Source organism: Lissotriton helveticus, chromosome 9 (assembly GCF_964261635.1).
Source record: "Lissotriton helveticus chromosome 9, aLisHel1.1, whole genome shotgun sequence".
Taxonomy (NCBI): Eukaryota; Metazoa; Chordata; class Amphibia; order Caudata; family Salamandridae; genus Lissotriton; species Lissotriton helveticus.
The window spans coordinates 975,820,083-975,828,914 of record NC_136070.1 but is presented as its reverse complement, the minus strand read 5'-3'; positions in this window follow the sequence as shown (position 1 = coordinate 975,828,914).

Below are 8,832 nucleotides of genomic sequence, written 5' to 3'. Positions count from 1 at the left end.
TCTGCTGACTAATGATGCCTGACCCTAAGATGTCCGCCACTCTGGACAGAAAGTGACACATTGCCCCCCATCATTGCCAGATCGCGTTGCGGGCTGAGGAAAGGCCCCCCCCCCCCCCCATCTGCTGCTCATGGTTGGCTTCTCTGGCCTACAAATTCTACAACAGCATGGAGCTAGGCTTGGACAGATTGACTGGAGCACTGAATATTATTCTCCTTTGTAATAATCATTTTCCATCTTCCTACTTCTTATCCTCTATTTCCTTCTATATCTTTCTCATACATATTCACTACCTACCCATTTTCTATGCTACTTTTAATACCACCCACTTCTTGACAGATTTATTTAAACACCCTTTAAGGCATTGCCTCTCACTCTGACTCTTAACCTTTATCTTTCTGTTGTTATCCTCTGAGGCGGAAGCCGGAAGACTGTATTTACATCTGTTTTTAAAAACTGCACCATTTTCACCTGTGTTAGAATTGAGGCGGAAGCCGGAGGACTGTATTTTCATCTGTTTTTAAAAACTGCACCATTTTCACTTGTGTTAGAATTTTAAAGACCTTAGAGGTCACCTGCTTGGAAGCGCTGACCTGAACGCGCCCTCACAGACCCCCCCCGACCACCCCTGACACAGCGACCCCAGCGCTGAATCAGGAAACGCCCAAGGCGGTAGCCACGCCCACTGCAAGGCCACGCCCACCCCCAGAGACTACAAATGTGCCGGCCATACCAGCGCAGCGGACGAGCGCAGCGGGAGCGCCGTTTGCGTGCCGAAGGCGCGCATAAGGCAAGCCCGTCTGCGCACGACCGGGCCTAGGGCCACTACCCCTGCCGGATACAGCTGCCCCTAAGGTAAGGTACTCACGTCGGGAGTTACTAAGTCTCAGACCCCCCACCCCCTCTTGTAAATACACTCACGACCTAAATGGACCCTTCATCCGCTGTACCCTCTGCAAGCCAGTACAACGCAAATTACTTATAAAACCTCACAAGCCTGCTGCCCTGATACTGGCCTCACTTAACTGCCGTTCACTCCCCAAACATGCGACGCAGATCAACCACCTCATTGAAGACCAAAAGATTGATATCCTCTTCCTCACGGAAACATGGCTCGCCCCACATTCTGAGGCAGACATGGTGCTAGCAACCCCTCCAGGCTTCCTCATTCAGTCCCTACCCCGCCCCCTAGGCCGAGGTGGCGGTGTCGCCATCATCCACCGGGACCACCTTCTTTGCAAATCTGAGGATGCACAGATCCCTGACTCTGAAAGCCTGCAATTTACAATCAAACTAGACTCGACCAACTCTCTGACAGGAGTCCTTGTCTACCACCCTCCCGGGCATCCAGGCCCTTTCGCGAGCGCTCTCCTGGACACTGTAGCAACCCTGGCCCACTCCATATCGAATTTCCTGATAATAGGAGATGTTAACATCCATCTCAAAGACCCTACCGACCAGACAGCAGCTGACCTGATCGCTGATCTGGCAGCACTTGACATCCACCTCCTTAATTCCGGACCCACTCATACCAAGGGTCACCTGCTGGACCCAGTGTTCACTAACACTCCATCGATGCAAGTGAAGGATTCCTCCCCCTTACCCTGGACAGACCATTTCCTAATTTCCTTCCTACTTCCAGGTTTCTTCAGGAAACCTCAAAAACCGCCCACCTACATCAGGGACAGGACCTGGTCCAGACTTCCTACCGAAGAGTGGGCCAGCATTCTTAAAAACACCAGCCCGGCACGCGCAGACGATCCGGCTGTCGCTGACAGCAATTTCAGAGAGTGGATCACCACCTCCCTGGACTCCGTACTCCCACTAAGAACTAGGGAGGATAAAAACAGAAAACCTGGGTCCGCCCCGTGGTATACCACTGACCTCCGACTCCTCCGTAAAAACTGTAAAAGAGCCGAACGGCTTTGGAGGAAAGACTGGCAACACTCCAGCAAGGATGCATACCACAATACAGTCAGACTCTACAAAGATGCCATCAGGCACGCCAAAGCCTCCCACTACGACACGCGGATTACAGAATCTTCTAATTCAGCCAGAGAATCCTTCATAATCGTAAAGGAGCTGCTCAAAGTACCCCATTCCCCGTCCTCCAGTGTCCCATCGGTGGACCGAAGTAATGACCTAGCCACGTACTTCAACGATAAAATCGCCCGTATACTAGTTTCCCTCCCCCTCCCGGGCCCACCAGCCACTTGGACAATCCGACACCCCCCAGTCAAACCGAAAGTCATCCTCGTCCTCAACTTGAGACATTCAGGCCAGTAACATGTCTGGAAGTCGAGCGAACCATGACCAAAATGAGAAGTGGTTCACCACTTGATGCGGCTCCCATCAGATTCCTCAAAACCGTGGCCCCGGTCATCGTTCCCACGGTCACGGAGCTCATTAATAGCTCACTTACCCAGGGATCTGTCCCTGCCAGCTGGAAGAGCGCGGTGGTAAAAGCACTCCTTAAAAAACCTCAGCTCGATCCAGCAGACATGGGAAACTATCGACCAATTTCTCTCCTACCGGCAATCAGCAAGCTAGCTGAGAAACTGGTCAACAGACAATTGTCCCAGTTCTTTGAAACAAACAACATCTTACGGGAATCCCAAACTGGTTTACGCCCGGGCCATGGCACAGATACTGCCCTCCTCGCCGTCATCGAGGAGGCAAGGCGCATACTGGATTCAGGAGGGTCAGTGGCAGTGATCCTCCTGGATCTCAGCGCAGCCTTCGACACAGTCAACCACCGTGTCCTCCTCCATCGGCTCGCGGCAGCAGGGATCACCGGGACGGCACTTAGTTGGACAGAATCCTTCCTCACCGGACGCACGTTCCAGGTATGGGACGGCATCTACCACTCAGCCACCCTCCCCCTCACAAGCGGGGTCCCTCAGGGATCTTCCCTGAGCCCGACGCTGTTTAACGCCTATATGGCTCCCCTGGAAGACGTGGTGACACCATTTAACATAAAAATGGTAAGCTACGCTGATGACACTCAACTGGTCGTCTCTCTATCCCAACTAGCCGACCACCCAGAGAAACTGGCGAACTGCCTTACCCAAATACACAGCTGGATGAGTGATTCATCACTAAAATTAAATGGGTCTAAGACCGAAGTGATGCTCCTGGGAAAACAATGGGCAACCATCCCCCCAACAGTCTGGCCCGACGTATTCGGAGAAATCCCCTCCCCGAAGCGTGAAATCAAAACCCTTGGAGTATGGCTCGAACCGGAGCTCACCATGAAGACGCAAGCGGCCAAAACTGCTGGCACCTGTTTTGGGCTCATGCACACCACCCGTAAGATCCTCCCATTACTACCTCCTTTCTCTAGGAAACTTCTTATCCAGGGGCTAGTATTGTCCCGTCTTGACTACAGCAATATGGTCTACCTGGGCGCTCCAGAGGCCACCCTGACTAGACTACAGCGGACACAGAACGCTGCGGCCCGTCTGCTCACGAACCTTCCTTCGAGAGTGTCAGCAAAACCAGCCCTCAAGGCCTTGCACTGGCTCCCTGTTCGCCAAAGGGTGGAATTCAAAGCCATGTGTACAACACACAAACTTATCAACGGATCTGGCCCTACTATCCTCAGCAGCCTGGTCACCCCCTACAAAGCATCCATATCCCTCCGTTCAGACAGTGAGCACCTGGCCAACGTCCCCAAATTCAAAAGGACCCGCACCGGAGGCCGACGATTCTCGGTGCAAGCGGCCGCGAGATGGAATTCCCTCCCACGCACCCTCAGACTGGAAGCCAGCTACCTGACCTTTCGCAAAAAACTGAAAACGCACCTATTCCCGAAATAACTGTTCCTCCTCCCTCCCTCTCCTTACAGGTTAAACATTCTCCTTACAGCGCGGGGATGCCCTTGGGTCACCAGGCGCTATACAAATCGCTAAAATAAATAAATAAATAAAATAAATAGTATTTTTGTATTTGTATGTTGAAATCTGTCTTTTAAATGTACAGTTAAAACGCTGTTAGTTATTCTATTTTTATTTTCTCCAGCATGGCGCCAAGACCAAAGCAGAATGCTTTGCCCTAGTCCCATGCAGGAGAAGGTACCCCACATGCTGTCACTACATTTGGGCCCATTGTCATTCTAAAGTGCTAATCAGCTGCAGTCTCAGAATGACAATGGGCCCCTCCACAGTCTGCGCCAGGTCCGGGAGTGGCCTCTGCAGGCAACCTCTACAGATTAAAAGTTAAGAGCGTGCCTGTAAGGCGTCCGTAATTTGCGATCCCCAAATTACGGATGCCTTACAGACATCATACTAAAATGATGGACAGTCTGTGAATTTTACGGACGGTTGATCACCCTAGCGCCCAGCGAGGTGCCCCCAGTTCCCCCGTGCAGAGTACGGAGCCGGACTGTCAGCCGCGGAGCAGGGAGCCGGGGACCACCCGAGCATCGTATCAAGTCCGTGCTGGTAGGAGACGGCGTCGTGGGCAAGAGCTATGGTGGTGGTGAGCTATACCACTAACGGGTACCCCACGGAGTACGTGCCCACCGCCTTCGACAACTTCTCAGGTGAGGCCCCAGAGGACCTGTAGCTTTCACCGTGATGTAGGTCAGCAATAGGCATTGGTAGAGATCAGGGTGAGGACTGCGAACTGCACGGGTGGGACGCAGGGGCTGATCTGACTGCACTGGAAATAAGAGCAGATGCTGACCTTGGTTGCAAGATACGAGCTGCAGGTCAGGAGCTAGGGCGGTGCCTGACCTCCCAGTTAACGGGCCTGGAGGGCGGGTATGGGTTACTCTTCCGACGTGCCTGGGTAGGGGGTAAACAAACTATTGATGTAAATTAAATGGATAGTAAGGGTTCCTAATTGGAATAAATTCGACACATAAACCAGTTACCAGCCTTACATCACATAATCTTAATACCAATGCTTATCTCTATGAGGGGCGTCCGGCATTAAAGCGTTTAAAACCAATGTTAATTTCTTGTGTTGATTTTCAAGCGAAAAGTGTGTGATTAAAAAAATTGTGCTCTTAGGAAAGTGGGGCTCAACAGCTGACAATAAGTCACCCCAGAGCAGATATGCAGCATGATGCATTACCCCGGAAAAAGCTTTTTGCCATCCTCGGCAAAGTAGTTTCAGGTGTCCCTTTCCCTCTTTTGCCAAAATGTTAATAAAATCAGTTATTACCAACGATTGTTACTGAGTTTGCTGTTCCAGTTATGTTGCACTCTTACTTGCCAAACTTTAAACAAATGTGGGTCATCAGATTTTTCGGCCTTGAGGCCCCAGCAAAGAATGTTTTAATGACCTTCTTGTAATCAAGGAGGGGGGAAAGATCGGATGCGTAGCTGATTTCATGGCTTAGACTCAGTCCTTGAGCAAAGTGAAGTTCTAGAGTGTCAACAGTTGAGAAAGCTAGCAGATGGGTCGTAAGTGGTTAATAGTGCGGAATACTTTTGGTGTGAAGTGGGATAGAGCTGGATTGACAAGCTGCAACAGAACTTTGAAGCTTGACCTGATCTTTGCTGTGATGGGTAGCCAGCTGAGATGTTGGGGTATTTGGAGATGGCTGGGGCACATTACCAGTTTGCCTTCTATTTTTTTCATTTTTAGAGGTGGTGAAGTTAACAACCAGAAAGGCTAATTTTTGTCATGATGGCATAATCTAAATTTTAACCGACTTGAGAGCCCACGCTATATTGTGCAGAATTTTAGGGTACAAAATGATTGAGCCCGAGTTTGACTGTGCTTTTATGAATGCCTAGCTGTCACTGCTGCCAATTAACACACAAAACAAGCATTGTGTGCGCACGTGCGCTAAAAGAAAATTTTAAAAAAGCACGCGAGTGGTGCGCGCGACGGCAAAAGTGAAAGCAGGCTGGCGAGTGGTGTGCGATGTGCGCGCACCATGACGAGAGAGGAAAGCCAGATGGCACCTCTGCTCGTCATTGCACGCGTAACCGCACGCTCTATGCCAGATAAAAATCTGTGGTCGGCTTTTTAAAACACACACACTAACAGCGCATGTGCTGGATTAGGCGAGACCTAAAAATGCATAATAGATACATAGAGGGGGAGACAGGTGTATAAAAATTGTGACACAAAACAGTCTAGAAAGACACAGCAGAGATAGAGGGCATGTGAAAAGGACATCTGATAGAAACAGTGAAAAGACAGGTGAGAAAGAAACAGTTTAAAGAGCCAGAGATGAGTACGCGTAAGAGAGGCAGAGAAACAGTGACATAAAGAGGGGATATAGGCAAGAGAGCAGGAGTAACAAAGAGTCAGATGGGATAGAAAGAAGCAGCTAATAGGTGAGGGAATAGACAGGTAACACATTGGTGATAGAAAGGCCACTGAGTGAGGGGGGAAACAATCTAAAGGGAGGAAATAAAGACATAAAGAGGCAGCTGGGAGAGATCTGGAGAAGGGCACAGGGGCGGGGGTGATAGAGACAGGTGAAACTAGATGGATGAGGAAGGGAGAAAGAGGTGTCAGGCGAGAGAACTAATAAGGAGTCAGGTGAGAAAGAGACATCTGAGAGAGAGGCTGATAGGAGAGAGGTGAGGGAAAGGTTTGAAAAATTGTTCAGAGAGTGGAAAAAGATATGGAGGGGGAAAGAGACTGGTGAGAGGTGATAGAGACCGGTAATGTAGAAACGACCGAGCAGTAGGAAGTATTGAAAGTGAGATATAGGTGTCAAAGAGACAGCTGAAAGAAGGCGAGAAAGGTGCTAGAAATGACAAACATTTGAGAGAGGGGAAGAACAATGCATTAATGAAGGGGTAGATAAAAACAAAACAGCTGGAGTGGAGGCAGGTGAGAGGAAGTTAATAAAGAAAGTGACTATTGAGAAGGAAATAGAAAAGTGATAAAAACTGTTGAAGGTGGTCATAAATGTAGCGTCCTCTCCAGCCCATGTACATGTACCACACATGGCTGTTAACTGTCCGGAGTATGTCATGAATTTTCTTAACCACACCCAATCACTAACGTCACTATTCTACAGAGTTCGTCAGGGACTGGAGGAGTACTGCTATCTTGAACACACACTACATCACCTCCCAGACTAAACAAGCATTTACAATGAAATAGGTCTTGCAGCATTAAAGTTTGAGTTATTGGCATTGTGTATGACAATGCGTTGCATAAATATTTTAGCAAACTTTGAATTGGTGAGCAGTGAGACCAACACAACCTCTGTCAGGCAGGTAAAATGGCTGTGAATAAACTGCAGCATCATTGTCTATCTGATGCCGCCGAATAAACACTGTGACTTGGATCAGCTTTTTTTCTAGAACTGTGAAAAAAAATGTCAAACTCTGCTACCAAATACCATTTATAAACAATGTGATATTTAGCACATTGGGTGACGTTGCTGTCTATTTAGCAAAATCAGTTTACCAATGACTACGGTCTCCACTTCCTCCAAACTTCAGCAACAACCCATATTAACTCACACATTGGCTTTTGAAATCAACAGGAAGGGAATCAAAGCCCTGCCCCGCTCGTGCAGAGTTTTGGACCATTCCTTTTACACCACCCAGATTTAGAACATCTAATTGAGGGAAGCTGCAATTCATTTGTGCAGGCCAAGTTCCCAGAAATGGATGTAGCCACCATCTAGGCAGATAGCTCTCAGGGGCCTTGAGCTAGACCTGAAAACAGCCAACCGTTGACTGCCTCTTTGAAAGCTAATAGCTCAGAAGAAAATTCAGTTACAGAGGATAGCTAGTACTTGCCCTGAGATCAAAGACAGTATAAAGAGGTGGACCAACCCTTGTGTAAAGAAAAGATTCAACTTTATGGTTTTTCACAATGTTTACCAGCTACAACATTTACTGTTCCAACAGATTAATTGAAGGGCAAATTCATCCATCAAAAAACCAAACCACCAATTCCAGACTGGATTTTACTTTTGCTTTATGTCTGTTCTACTGATTTTATGCTATAGACAAACTACTAGTCCCCTTTCTTCCTTTACTGCCCTTGACCCGTGTAACAGCCTCTTTCGACAAACCTTTGTTATTAACACGTTGAAGCTGACACCATCTAGAATAGAATGCCAAATAAACCAGGGAAGAAAATAATGCCTTTTGCTTAATCTTCATATCTAGACATTGCTGGTGCTTCAGAAACCAGAGATGAAAAAATCAGTTAGTCACCTTTAACCCATCAATATTGTTAGATTATGCATGGCACCCAAAATCATCTTCCCCGGTTTGCAACTACTACACAGGGACAGGAGAGTGATAGAGGAGCCATACATAGCATAGCCTCTCCTCTCTGTCGCAAATATAAATAAATAAATAAAAATATAATAACATCTAGGCAGCTGACAGCTTGGGAAGCAGTGGGTATTAGCACCACTGACGACCTCTAGGAGGACCATTCTCTTGACAGCTACCAATCCCTAGTAGAGAATTATGCTCTGCATGCAGGCTAGTTCCTTCTTTATGGCAAAATACAACATGCAATCCAAAGAAAATAGGATTGTGACCAAACAGGAACCCAGAAGTAGGCAGTGTTGCAAACAATTAACGCAATGGGGAATAGGAGAAAGCTTATCACAGTGCACTATAGAGCGATTTAAGAACACACTGGACTGATATCTGCAAAGATCTTGTTCGCGCTATATAAAACTTTCAAATAAAATAAAATAAATAAACGTCCCTATAGGCTTTATGGGTTAAATGGGAATTGGACACTAGATGGCCCTTACATGATAAAAAATGGAAAAAAGCATTGGCTGCACGTCCGCTAAAGCCACGATAACGAGACACGCTCTGTGGTGGTGGGGGGGAGGAGCGTTGAAGCGCCGCGAACGATGCGCAGCCTCACCGGAAGTCT